This window comes from Solea senegalensis, linkage group LG20 (genome assembly GCF_019176455.1).
Source record: "Solea senegalensis isolate Sse05_10M linkage group LG20, IFAPA_SoseM_1, whole genome shotgun sequence".
Taxonomy (NCBI): domain Eukaryota; kingdom Metazoa; phylum Chordata; class Actinopteri; order Pleuronectiformes; family Soleidae; genus Solea; species Solea senegalensis.
In genome coordinates, this window is record NC_058039.1 from 2,425,036 (window position 1) to 2,439,189 (window position 14,154).

Below are 14,154 nucleotides of genomic sequence, written 5' to 3' on the forward strand. Positions count from 1 at the left end.
ATTAAGTTTCCAGCATACGGCGTTTTTTCTGTTTTGTTTGGTTTTTTTTTGCGTGGTTGGAGAACGACATGCAAAGACGTCACACAATAGATTACTAGATTTCACGGTGCTTCAGTGTGTGGGCTTTTCCAGAAAGAAGAAGTGTGTAAGTGCTATTGTGAACTTCACAATAAAAGCTAAAAGAAACACGCCCTTCTGCCAAATACATGCTGCAGCAGCTAAGTAAACACGTAAACACACCCTACCCTGCCCTTGTTTTCATGTACTACCCAATTGGTTCCCCTCTAAAAAGGGGAACTATATACTACCTATGTATGTATATATACATATATACATACATATAATATATATATATATACATATATATATGTATGGGTATGTAACCATTAACTGATAACGAGTAACATTACAATCTATTCCAAGATGTGTTCACCACTAGTAATTCTTGTGTTATTGGTCTGGTAGAAGACAATAAATGTGCATTATTTACATTTTTCATTACATTTTGACTATCTTGAAGCATTTTGGCCAAACCTAACGAACAAATTGCCATTATACCTTATTCAGTAATTCAAGTCTACTATATCCTACAAATGCAGTTGTTTCCTAAAGTCATTATCTTTTCATATATGATAGAAATAATACCACGGTTGATATGGAGGAACAAAAGGGCTCTGTAAAAGTGGCCCATGTGCTTCCCTCAGACTTGCTTAACTTACACTTTGTGATAAATATCTGTGAGGCTAAAGTGCTGACTGAGCTCCTCCATTCAGGGGCAGACACCATGAGCACAGTGTCTGATAGTGAGGAGAGGAGAATCCGAGTAATGAAAGAATGAGGAAAAATCTGTTCTGGAGCCATGGCGTTACAGCAGTGTGTGGTTTATAAGAAGCACAGATTCTGCAGATAAAAGATTCTCCATAAAAGGTGAAGTGTTACTAATTAAAAAAAAAGGCTTTCAGTGGGATAGAGGTTTCTGGTGTGGTTTGAACGACAGAAGTAGAACAAGACAGACAGACAGACAGACAGACAGACGACTTTATTGATCCCTTTGGGAGGTTCCCTCGGGGAAATTAACAGCTCCAACATCAGCACACAGCACTGTTAAGATTAGAGTCACACTTTTCAGGAGACTGGAAAGAGAAACACCCCAGTTACCAAACACCATAAAATATAGAATAGAATAAAATAAGCTAAAAAATAAAGATAAAATAAAAATGAAAATCTAAGAGAATATAAAAATACAAACATAAATGACCCATGCTATATATATATGTATGTATATATACATATATACATACATACACATACACATATACATATATACACACACACATATATATACATACATACATACATACATACACATATATACATATATATATGCACATACATACACACACAGGTACACACACACCTACAGTTACCCCGTATTGCCCAGGGTTTTATTGCTCTGTCTATAAGGTTTTATTGCACATGTTATTATGTTGTTATTGTTGTGGTTATTGCACATTTCAGTGAGTTGTGATTATGGACATATGTTTGTTTAGTTCGTACTGTTTGTTTTGTTTGCCCTCCTCCCCCCCAGTGAGGAGTTGTACAGTTTGATGGCCCGGGGGACAAACGAGTCCCCCAGCCTGTTGGTCCTGTACTTTGGGAGGAGCAGCCTGTTGCTGAGGCTTCTGTGGCTCCTCTGGCTGCTGATGACAGTGTGCAGAGGGTGGCTGGCATTGTCCAGGATGCTCAGCAGTTTGTCCACAGTTTTTCTCTCTGCCACTGTCACCAGAGGGTCCAGCCTCATTCCTACCACAGAGCCGGCCCGCCTGATGAGTTTAGTCTGTGGAAGTCTGCCTTAGTTGTGCTCCCGCCCCAGCACACCACAGCGTAGGAGAGAACACTGGCAACCACAGACTGGTAGAACATCCACAGGAGCTTCTTGCAGATGTTAAACGAGCGTAGCCTCCTCAGGAAGTACAACCTGCTCTGGGCCTTCTTGTACAGATAAGATAACAAACTCAAGTGTAAGTGTGAAAGAGGTCTGATCTATGAGGATATTGTCCATCACTGAGAATATGCATTGTCACTACACTATTAGTATGATGTGATATGTGTGACCACTTCCTGTTGCAACAATTTACGGCAGGTTTGGGGATTTAAAATAGAATAATTATATATATTTTTTTTAAATAAACTACATGTTTTTCTATGAGTAACCAAGAGGTTACGTTCAACTGAAGTTACTCACTCACTCAGCCAGTTGCACCACTTCCTTTCAACCTGCCTTTCAAAATAAGACTTTGTTTTTTAACATTTGACCCTAAAAATAGCTTAAAGGCTCGAAGTTAGTTTTATTTATTTTTAAATGTCACTACACGATTAGTACATGTCTAAAGGACATGTAGAGGATTTCTTTAAAAAAAAAAAGAAGCTTTACCTTAAAATGAAGTTGATAAACTGTAAAGAAAATAGTTCCTTCATGATCTTGTAAAATATTTTAACAGTGTGCTAGTGAAATGTTTTTCCTCCATTTGACCCACATTTCTGGTGTACGCACAATCCACTCATTTTCAATTGATGTCATTGGGAGTCTGAGGTTGTTTTCATATTTTTGAGAATACAGTATGACTTTTCACATATCATTTACCCCATCATCAGCAAGTTAGATGGTGCTTCTGATCCAGGAATGCTTACAGCCACCTTAGGCTTGTTTACGTTGGGCTGACCAGTAAAGGGATGAAGCAGCTCCGCACTATGAATGAGCTCATTTATCCCACACAGTCCACGACTTAAACGGTCGGGGGGTTGTGGGCGGGTGTGTGTGGAAAGGAGGAGAGGAGAGGAGAGGAGAGGAGAGGAGAGAAGGGTAGAAGGGGAGGTGTTGAGGTCCCACATGGTATTTTGCGGTGGATTTGGCTACAGAAGAGGCTCTGAGGGTGTGAGGGTGTAAATGGAGGAGGCAATGTGAGAGACAGCTGCCGTTTGTAAGAACAACACACAGCAAAAGGTGGAAGATTTTTTTCCCCCTCTTTCTTTCTTTGTTTCCTTTTGTATGAAGTCTCTCTAGAAACGGGAGGCTGTTAGTCTTGGAGAGAAAGAGAGAGAGGTGAGAACTTAAGGAGGGTCTTGTGGTAGGGGTGTATATGAGATTTATGGATTTCTTTTCTTTCTGTTTTCTGGTCTCTTAAACTGTTTTCAGACATGAACTCTGGAAAATGAGTGCAGCTTGTTTTCCCTGGCTATTGCCAGTTACATATATTCACCATTTTATTAGGTACACCTGTCCCACTTAAGATAAGATAAGATAAAATAATATACATAAGAACATCCTTTATTTTCCCCGCAATGGAGAAACGTGCCTTGTTACAGCAGCAAACACAGTAAAGGTAATACATAATGCACTTTCACATCTATGAATGTACATATACCAGCCAATCACATGGCAGCAACTCTGGGATGTGGAAATGGTCAAGACGCCCCGTTAAAGTTCAAACCGAGTATCAAAATAAGGGGAGAAAAAAAGAAAGTGATTTAAGTGACTTTTAAACCTAGCATTGTTGTAGGAGCAAAATAGGCTGGTCTGTATTTTAAGAAAGTGCTGATCTACTGGGATTTTTCACACATAAACATATCTTGGGTTGACAAAGAATGATCCAGAGAAGTGAAAATACCCAGTGAAAAGGCTTTGTTGATGCTAAAAGGTTAGAGGAGAATGACACGGGTTCAAAGGGACACAAAGGCAACAGTATAACGCAGTTGCAATAACAGAATAATCAAAGTGTGTGAAAGACCATCTGTGAATGCACAGGGTTAGGGTTAGCTCAAGCAGAGCTACAGTAGCAGAAAACCACACTGGATGCCATTTATTTAAAGTGTCCCGGTGTATATATTCATATGTATCTATGTGTGTACATATATATATACAAGATATATTTGAAAATGCACTGTAAATAAAATATCTACTGTTTATGATCTGTATTACATGATTTAAAAATAACAAACTCTTATTTGTACCTTTCATTTCAGATAATGCCTGCTGACATTGACTATTAATATGGTCAAATTCTGCTATAACACAAATAAGTGTAAATAAGTCATGTTTTTAACGTTGTCGATTCCATGTCCATGATTTCCTTAATCCATATGCTGTGTATATAATATAACTACTCTATGAAATATAATTGAAATGATGATTATCAATGCAACAGCCTTCAAAACCAGGACGTCAACACATAGCCTTATCACAATATGATGAGATCCAAAACCATGTCTTGATAATGCTGATAATGTGTATTGCCTAGCCTTAGTCTGTGGTATCAACATGAATGAAAGAAAAAGAGAGGACAAAGGAACCTCAATGAGGCTTCTGTGTGGAGACCAGGTTCAGGCCAAGTAGAGACAAAATCCTCATCTCTCCACCGTTCTTCTCTTTTGCATATTCCCCTATTCCTTCAGATCTCTTTATTTGAGATCCAGCTGCTGCACGAATAACAATGATGGCAAGCATGTCTTTATGTGTGTGTGTGTGTGTGTTTGCGTGAGACTGTCACTCCTACATATGCGTGAGCTTATGTGTGTGTGTGTGTGAGGCTCTTAGAAGGTGGTACCAGGTTAATGAGCGCATTGCATCTGGTCCACCAGCAGATTAGCCCGCAGGGACCCGGACAAGACGCCGACCAACAGACAAAGGGTGAGAGAGGGGGGAGGGAGGGGTGCCTGGAGACGAAGGGATGAACAAACCTTCACGTCATCAATTCTCCACCTCACTGGGAACCTGAATGCACCACGCACCACCATTTTAAACTGTTAATGGGGGTTGTAAAATAGCTGGCTCCAAAGTTAACACGTTAAATTGTTTTTTAGCATTAATTTTAATGAGTTTTTAAAGTAATTAAATACTAAAACAGCAAAACAAAACAGAAAGTTTAGATAAGACAAGGCTTAATTTGAATTTGTTAAATATGATAGATGCTAATCTTGGCTCATTACCATCCCCAACACGCCTATATTTCCCAGAACCAATTAAATTGTTTACGTGGGTTCAAAAAAAGTTCAGTTTGAATTAGTGCACGGGTGTTGAAACCTGCGGCTTTTGTGTTTTTAAAACCCTAAAATCTCATATGTGTAGGTCGGGGTTTAACTCAGGAGCTGATGTGTGTAGTTGCAACACACTTAAAAAAATACAATGTAAAAAATAAATGATTAAATTCATTCAGGTATTTTATTTTTTCCTTGTTTACATGGATCAATATGACTCATGACTTGATTCTGATTGAGGCTTTATTCAGATAATGGAGATAACTCCCATGGAATCAATACTATAATTTAAAAAAAAAAAAAAAAATTAAATTACCCCCTGCTTTTAATCAAATTAGATAATTTCTCATTCCCTGCACTGTTCGCTTCTACTTCTTCTTGTTTGTCGTTTTAAGCTATCTCATACCCAATATGTCTGCCCTAATCCAGCAGCGAAGGGAATTATTGCAAAATAAAGAAACATCCAAAATCAACATTTCTTCTGTTTATTCCAAGCCTGCATGATTCCGTACTATTAAGGCTTTGGAAAAGCTCCAATGAAAAACAGTGAGGTCTGGGATTATCCTGCATTTTTTCAACTTTAGTGGTTTGAAAGATACATATTTATGCACATTTACAGACTAATTACCCATGTTTCTTCCTTTTCTAATAGCATACTTTCATCCTTACAAACTATATATTGGTTGGTAACTAATACCTGAAACTCCCATCAAAATGTAGTATAGGAAAGAAAACAGAAGGATGTAGCAGGGAGATTAGAAGTTAGAGTCAGGGCATGTTGGTACGCGAGGCAATCGAAAAGAAGAGGCGACACAGAAAGGAAGAAAAGAAGAAAGGTTTCAAAACCTTGGAAAAAGACAGAGGGATACTGCAGATAACTTAAGGCAAAGGAGGGAGAGAGACAGGACCATAGGGAGGGTGACAGGGAGAAAAACACAATTTGGAGGAGAAAGGCAAATTGAGGCAAGGGAGAAGCTGTGCTGCAGTCTAATGGCCTAGTTTCCCTCACTTAAGAGAATTCTTGCAGAAAGGGAAAGGGAAACGTGCATTGTACAGTGAATGTAAATGAGCCAAAGTGTGAAAAAGAGAGAAAAGAGAGGGGAGGAAGACAGAGAGGGATGTTTAGGAGCCACAAAAGGTACCACAGAACACACACAGATCTCAGGTTCCAAATTGGACCGAGTATAGAAGGAAGTTTGTGAAGGGGAATTGATGCTGGTTGAACAGAAATGGACGGGATTGAAAAGAAAAGCGGGGATTTAAATGAACAGGAGGATGTGTAACGGCAAAAGACTCTCACTCTCTGTTTGGCCTTGGCGTTCATCGGAAACCGAGGGGTTTTTTATTCATGGCCCTCCTCAAGGCAGCTCAAGGTTGGAAGACGAAGAAGAGTGAGCAATCAGACTTTAAAACCTGGCTAACAGTTCTGGATGAATGCATCATCACACGTATCAGAGCTGAAGGACTGCAGGCGAAGTTATTTCATAGTACGAGAGGTGATTGATAAGTTCGTGGCCTCTGGTAGAAGGAGTTCATTTCAGAAAACCTGGTACATGCATTTTTCAATATATTCATCTACAACATAATCGGAGTAGTCCAGTGACTGTGGAGCATAAAGGGATCTTGGTCATGGCCACTTACTGTCTAAGGTGGGAGGTTTTCTTTAGTTTGACGAGTGCCATCTTAGTTTTTTGAAAATACCATATTTGGGAAAGAGAGAGTAAAGCTGTGGCAGAAGCAAGGAGTCGATCTCCGATGGTGGAGCGAGTCGCGGGTTTGATTCCTGGCTCCGCTATTCTCTGTCTCTATCCGTAGGCAAGACACTTAACCCCACGCCCACTGCTCACAGCTGTGACATGAACATTAAAAATGTGTGAATGTATGGGTGAACAGGTGTGAATGGCAAAAAAAAAGGCAGCGCAAAGCAGCTTTAAGGGGTCATCAAGACTGCCAAAGTGCTATATAAATACATCAGATCTGCTGTCAATCACACCATAAAGCAAACCCTGCTTTATTATCTGTTTCAATGGGACCATATTTTACATAAAGGACATCATACTGTACCAGAGAGATGAAGGAGACCATGGAAATGTGCACTGTTGCGTGCAGAGTTCTTCTTGCAAGCAGTTGATCACAAGGACAATAGCTCTGTTTCATTTCAAGGTCAGCAGCAGTAGTTGGCTGCACCCGGAGGCCGGTGCGTCCTGCAGCAGCTGACCGGATGTCAGAACGTGGCTAAATTGGGTCTGTGGAAATTGCGTCACCAGGTTTTTTTTTTGCGCCTTTGTCTTTCTTGCGAAGTGTTACTTGTGGGACGTTTTGGGACATGCTTGGCCGAGAAGGTTCCACCCGTTGTGGCCTTCACGGCGATTCAAATGTCGGCAGTTTTGTCAACCACATTTTGGATGGGCCTTGTTACTGCATGGTGATGCCAGTGCTGCCTTTCCCTCTTTACCGTAGGCCACAAATGATCAGTCACCCCCTTGTGTGTTCACTACACTGAAAGTTGGAAGTAACTCCTTTAGGAGTGCTCTCATCCATGCATTAGTCATTTTACAGAACATTTGCTAACTTGTATGCATTCATGTGCATGTAAAGGCAGTGTAACCATTCCCACAAAGGATTTCAGTGTGGTGTGTAAAAAATGAATCAGCACTGGAAAGAAAAACATCGACCCTCTTATCTGCTGGCAGACATTTACAAAGAATGGCTCCCATGGCTCTGTAGTCTCTGCTCCTGTACATGCTCAGTTTAAATTAATATGTGGGTGTGTGTACGCACAGTAGTGTGTGTTTTTGCCAGGATCTTTGAACAGCGCACACTGGCGTGTGCAATTTGAGAATTTGGCGAACATAATAAGAAATGCTGCAGCCCACTGTAATTAGGGCCTGTGAGATTGAACTTCTGAAGATGCTGCGGTTTGAGTGTGTGTGTGTGTGTGGTTTGTGTGGCCCACGTCTGCTGTCTCTGTTTAGAATACTTGGAAAAGAGAGACAGCATTATGATTCTCTGGCACTTCTTCACTCCGTCCTCCATTCTGTTTTCCTCTCCTCTCCCGGCACTTGTCTTTTGTAATCCCACTCATCAGTCTTCATCCACCCCAGTGCTTTTGACAAGTCTGGTCAGACATGCTGTATTTATGAAGTCACAAAGAGCTTCACAGTGCAGAAAGGGCTACACCCAGTGCTTGAAATGAACCTGCTGGCTCGCCAACCTTTGTCACTGATGGACTTTGTTTTTCTGTAAAGGTCCAGTTGGTGCAGATAGAAACAAACAGAGGACTCCTCCGCTCACCCCTCCTCCTCTTGAGCACGTCAGGGACTGTCAGTGGCCTTTGCGTGCCAGAAAGGATGTAAACACTCTTTCACAACTCTCTCTCTCTCCACTTTCCTCCTTCTTCTCAATTGGTTAATGCTCTCTGGAGGAGCTGCTCTTCTTCATCTTTGCTGTAAGCTTCGGCTTCACAATGTGAAACCGAAATGCAGTTAGGGCGGCTCTAGAAACATGGCGGCACAAAATGATTTGATTTTGAGAGTCCATCCATCCGTGCCACTTATCTATTTGTGGTTGTAGGGTGAACTGGAACAAATCTCAAAGGACATTTAGTGAGAGGTAACCTGAACAGGTTTGAAGTCTCCAACTAACTTGACCCCAGTCTCCATGACTTTGGACTGAGGAAAGAAGCCAGGTTCCAGCCACCGGGTCCATGTGGGCACCAGGAGGCTATGTTCAATATGGGCCTCAAGTGGATTTGTCCATGGTTTCCATGCTGGCCCACTTTGGGCCCATGCCCGTTTAGTACCCTTTCCAGGCTACATGGGTTCTAAATTATGAAGATTCCATATGGCTTCAGTAACATGTGGGCCAGCAGGGATGGGGCCACCATGGAAACCCTGAACAAACCCACTTGGGACCCATATTGTCAACTCGAATAAAACCCAGGCAGTCAGTCAGTCGGTAAACCCAGAATATGATCTGTCGGTGCCTCTTGTTGTAGTACCTCACCACTGTTCCATACTTTTTCAATATCTGCTTTTGGGGGAAGACTTTTATACTTTTCCTCTTTCCTTCAGTTACCATTAGACTTACTTCTTTCAGACTCCTACTGGCCTGTTATTATTTAAAAAAAAAGAAAGACCTGATCCAAAGAGAACAGACAGATCCAGTCTGAATAGACCACGAGATAATTAGATGCAATCCAAATTCAGTCAACCCAAACTCAGACAGTAGCATTGTGTGTTAATGTCTCAAATTATATAACATCTTTTTTTCCATCTTCTCCTCAAACAATGAAATGTCTGCAGCCAACGTGGTGATGGACAAATACATTCAAAACAATTCAATAAAAACTGTTTGATCTCTCCTGGTGGTTATGAGTCAGAGAACAGTGTGGCCTGGTTTTTATGACAGTTAGTGAACTGGTAGATGTTTGGGCAAGAAATAATTTAACTGGTTTTGAGTTCTAATCTAAAAATTCCAGCGAAGGTTGTTATTTTTCAGCCGCAGCTATGATTGAGGGAGACATGTTAACAGGGGTCCAACAGGCATGTTTGCAAGATCACAAAATCAGTCCAACGTTACAGTACAACTTATTGGCAGTGATGATTTTGGAGGTGTTGGCAGAAGACTGTGGTCTTTGAATCCTCTGTTTCGGCTCCGCAAGCGGAACCCATAGCTTTCATTCCATAGTTTGTGGGAAATGAAATGTTATGTTCTCAAACAAGAAGCCGTCACAGTATGCTTGTCATTTCCCATGTATGTGAATCAGTCAAGCCTTTATTGTTGTCTCACCCGCTGCTTACTGTTAAATCCCATTTGTAGCCTCCCACTTCTGCTGTTTCAGTTTGTCTTGCTTGTCAGTTCATGCCGTCTATTTTCAGAGTAGCTTAGAATGTATCTATCAAGTCTTATTTTGGTAATGCCCTTTTTGTTGTTCTTGTTTTCGATATGTCACCCTTGTAAAAACAGAGAAACTGGAGCCACACCACTAGAACAGGTAATCAAAAGGTCTCAAAAGGCCTTGTGCTTTACAGGCATCAGCACACGTCAACAAGTGTTTTCCAATGCAAACAAGACCAGAAAATGTAACATGACACACTGTCTGGTAGGTGTTTCCCAGACATACAGCCTTTACTTTGAATCCCTGCATTACAAACAGCTGTTAATGACACTGATGCATGTACAGTATGTGTGCAATCTGTGACTTTCTGTCTCTTTATTCTAATTCACTGTAGACAATATTTCTGCCCAGTTTTCTAGTTTTAAACTCTAGTTTCAAACCCTCCCGATCGGCATGTGATCGTCAGTCTTAAGTAAGTGTTCAAAGACATGATTAAAGAAGCTCATTAAAACCTTGGCGATATTTCTCGCACACCAATCTGATTTACAGCATGCTGGAAGTTTGATCCAAATGTGTGATAAGTACACCGACCCCAGCCAATCAGGAGTACATCACCAGTATGAAAGAGTGAACAAAAATCCTTGAAGTTAAAAATAGAAATGCGCCTTCTATCACTGCTACAACAAAAGTTCAGTGGTTGACCTGAAGACACGACAGAGCAAAATGGCATTTTCGTGGGCATCAGTCACACAAAAACTCATATCGATTGTGTAAGATTTCCCAAACTGTCTCTATGGCGACCCACTTGAGATGGAAAACTACTGGGACCCAAATCACATTCTCAGCAGTGGCGATAATGTAGTGAGTAATTAAAAGCCATATCTGTAACACCTAATATTATTTTTGAATTGGTAAACAAATCATTTCCAGGAAATGTTGGGTAAATGTATTACATCCCCATGAACCATCTGTGGGTCCTGACCCAGTGTTTGAGAACCAGCGCTCTAGTGTGAACTCATAAGAGAAGCAAGACTCCCGAACACAAGACAGCAGGATGTGGAGTGTGAACTGCACAGCAGTCCTTCGAAAGCAAACCTACTTAGGATGCATCCTGTGCTACAACTGCATAACTTTACTCTTCTTCCTCCTCTCCCTGATTTTTTCCATATCGTACAGCACAGCCGTGCAAGCCTCCTTCCATGTCTCTGAGCTCCTCTGTATAATTTATCAACAGACTCGGTTTCTCCATGGAGGCCAAACTTTCTTGACAGCACAGCTGCGTCCGCCGTGGTGTTGCGCACGATTGTGTCATGTGCCGTTGTGTTGGTTCCATGCACAGTTTTATGCTCATATGCATGTTCACAAGTGCTCATGAATGGTCCCCTCTTTGCTCTCACTTGCTAAACTGTGCATTCCTGACCTGACACCGTGTTCCCATCCCCCCAACACTCATCCCTTCATGCATAATTTGACGATGTGGTCGGGATGAGATTCAGCACTGTACAGCCTGCTTTCAGCGTCTACAATAAAATGTCAACGTGAAAACAATGTGCCAATATGTCACTAACCAAAACATGCACACAAGCGATTGTGTAAAAATTGATTGTGCAAAAAGTGAATGAATACACAAGGTCTGGTGTATAATATTTAGAGTTTGTTAGCATGATATTATATTACCCATAAGTATGTTTGTATAAACGTATAATTAATTCACAGTAAATTCACAGTTTGGTTTTCATACCCGTAGAATAAGCCTTCCACTTATTAAACTGTAGGCAAAGGGCCTTGCTTCATGGAGGACACCGTCTTGCGCCACCTTGTTTCCACAATAGCCCAAATTGAAAACCAGTTCTGAAGTGGAAGCACAACATACATCCTTTCTGGTATGCAAAGGCCACCGTAGTTCCCTGACGCTGATGGGAAATTTAGATGACGCTAATTCTCACACTCTCCAGCTGAAACAATTTGCATCTGTGGCCAAATTGTCAATAAGTCGATTATCGCAGGTTTTTTGTTTATACAGGGTTTAATCATGTTGTCACATGTTATAAACATACATTTTGCCAAAGCTTTAAAGAGCAGTTTTAAGCAGTTGGCTTGCGAGGCTGTGAACACTCTCTTTGATTACCTGGACCATAGAACCACCTAAGACCTGATTGCAATCTGGGCAAAAAGCCTTTTTTAGAGACATATTTTAAGCATTTATTCTGTCAGACCAAAGTCAGACTTGGTCAGGCCAAGTTCAAACCAGAATTCAAGGAAGCCCCAGTTGTGGGCCTGAACCAGACCATTTTAGGGCTGTAATGAACAAATCTCTGGTCTCATGGTCGCCGTCTGGAGGCTGCATTTGACATTTATTTTGTAACTTTCCAAAACCAACAATCCATGTTGGGTGTAAAATGAACAAAATATTCATAATTTTTTCAGTCCTTACACTGTGAACCATTGTTCAGTCATTGCGCCTGCTTGTTTTGTTGTCTGAGGTTTGGATAAGGTTCCACTGTGCTATCTGCAAACCTCAAGGGAACACCCAAGCTGTAGAGATCATTTTCCAGCGTTGCCACTGCCTGTGACTGACACTTCATTTCTCACTGTCTGTAGCCTCAGTTTTGCTCTCTCTTTAAAAATCTAGAATACATGAAGTTATCGTGATTAAGAGTCCATCAGGTGATCAGTGATCAGTTTTGTTAAGGTTGATTGTTTGGCCTCGGGGCTCTGTCAGTAGTGTGGATGTCCTCTTAATGGGTGTCCATTCAACCCCTCTAATCAGGCTTTTTATCAACACCACGGCGATCATAGCAGAGCCTCTGGCGACCATGCTCACTTTTGTTGAGGCCAACTGGAGCGTAAAAGCTCGGACAATGACAACGGCAGTTGGAAAAAGTGAGACACAGAGAAAGATGTTTCTCTTTGCTTATGCACTTAAAGGAGGTGAATGTGCGCCAGATTTCACCTGTTAACCGTTTTCTTTGATAGCATCAGGTTGAACTTTGACATGATCAACAGATGCTGTCTATGCTTTTGTGACTGTGATAGGTGAGGAACCGTGTTGTCAAGTGAGATGATAATTAATATATGAAGAGGAGAATCTTGCATTTGTTTGTGGCTAATTAAATCCTGAATATAATGCTTTTAAAGAACCACTAAACCAGACCAATACATACAAGTGCAACAATCAATGAGAGTCTTTCATGTGCATGTGCACTATATGAGCAAATGCATTTGGACACCTGACCATTACACCAACATGGTTTGTAACGATATATTCAAACACATATACAGTATTTAATATGAAGTTGGTCCCTCTTTTGCAGCGAGAACAGCTTCCTCGTTTCTTGGAAGAGTTTCCTCTAGATACTGAAGTGTTTCTGTCGGAATTTGTGTCCATTCATTCTGTAGCATCTATGAGGCACTGATGTTGGGCAAGAAGGCCTGACTCACAATCTTTGTTCCAGTTTATCCCAAAGGTGCTGGATGGGGTTGAGGTCAGGGCTCTATGCGGGGCCAGTCAAGTTCTTCCAAATTATAGTCTTTATAGTCCTTGCTTTGTGCACTGGAGCGCAGTCATTTTGGAATAGAAAAGGCACGGGCATGGGCCCAAAGTGGGCCAGCATGGAACCCATGGACAAACCCACTTGGGGCCCATATTGAACATAGCTCCCTGGGGCCCACATGGACCCGGTGCCTTCGTCAAACTGTTGCCACAAAGTTGGAAGCATAGCATTGTCCAAAATGTTTTGTTATGCTAACGTGTTAAGTTTGAATATAATTGGAGATAAGGGGTCTGAGCCCAAAGCCTGATTGAAACACTTGAATTAAATATTTAACAGGTGTGGCCAAATATGTTTGTCCATAGAGTGCATCTTTGGAATTGAATTCAAACAATTAAGCAGTAAAATCATGACTTAAAGACCAACAATTCTCCTTTTGATTCAGATTATTTCTAAGCAATATCTCCAAAAAAATAAGAGCCATTTCTCATTTGCCTTAGATATCTGCTGCAAAATTAGGTCAGAAAATATCTTGTAGTGTAAATTTGCAATAAGATGAAAAGGCGTTTTAATGATGGCTTCCTTTTTTCACTCTCTCTTTGATGTAGAACGGAGCGTTTCGATTGGTGGGTCTTGAGATGAATGACTGATACAGAGAAATAATCTCAAACCACTGAAGGGGGGTTCAAAGGATTCTATAATATGTGCCACACTATCAGCAACAGGATATTCCCAGTTTTTTTAATACAGCAGTGGAATATTGGAGTTAAACTGGGGTTTGGGAGAAGC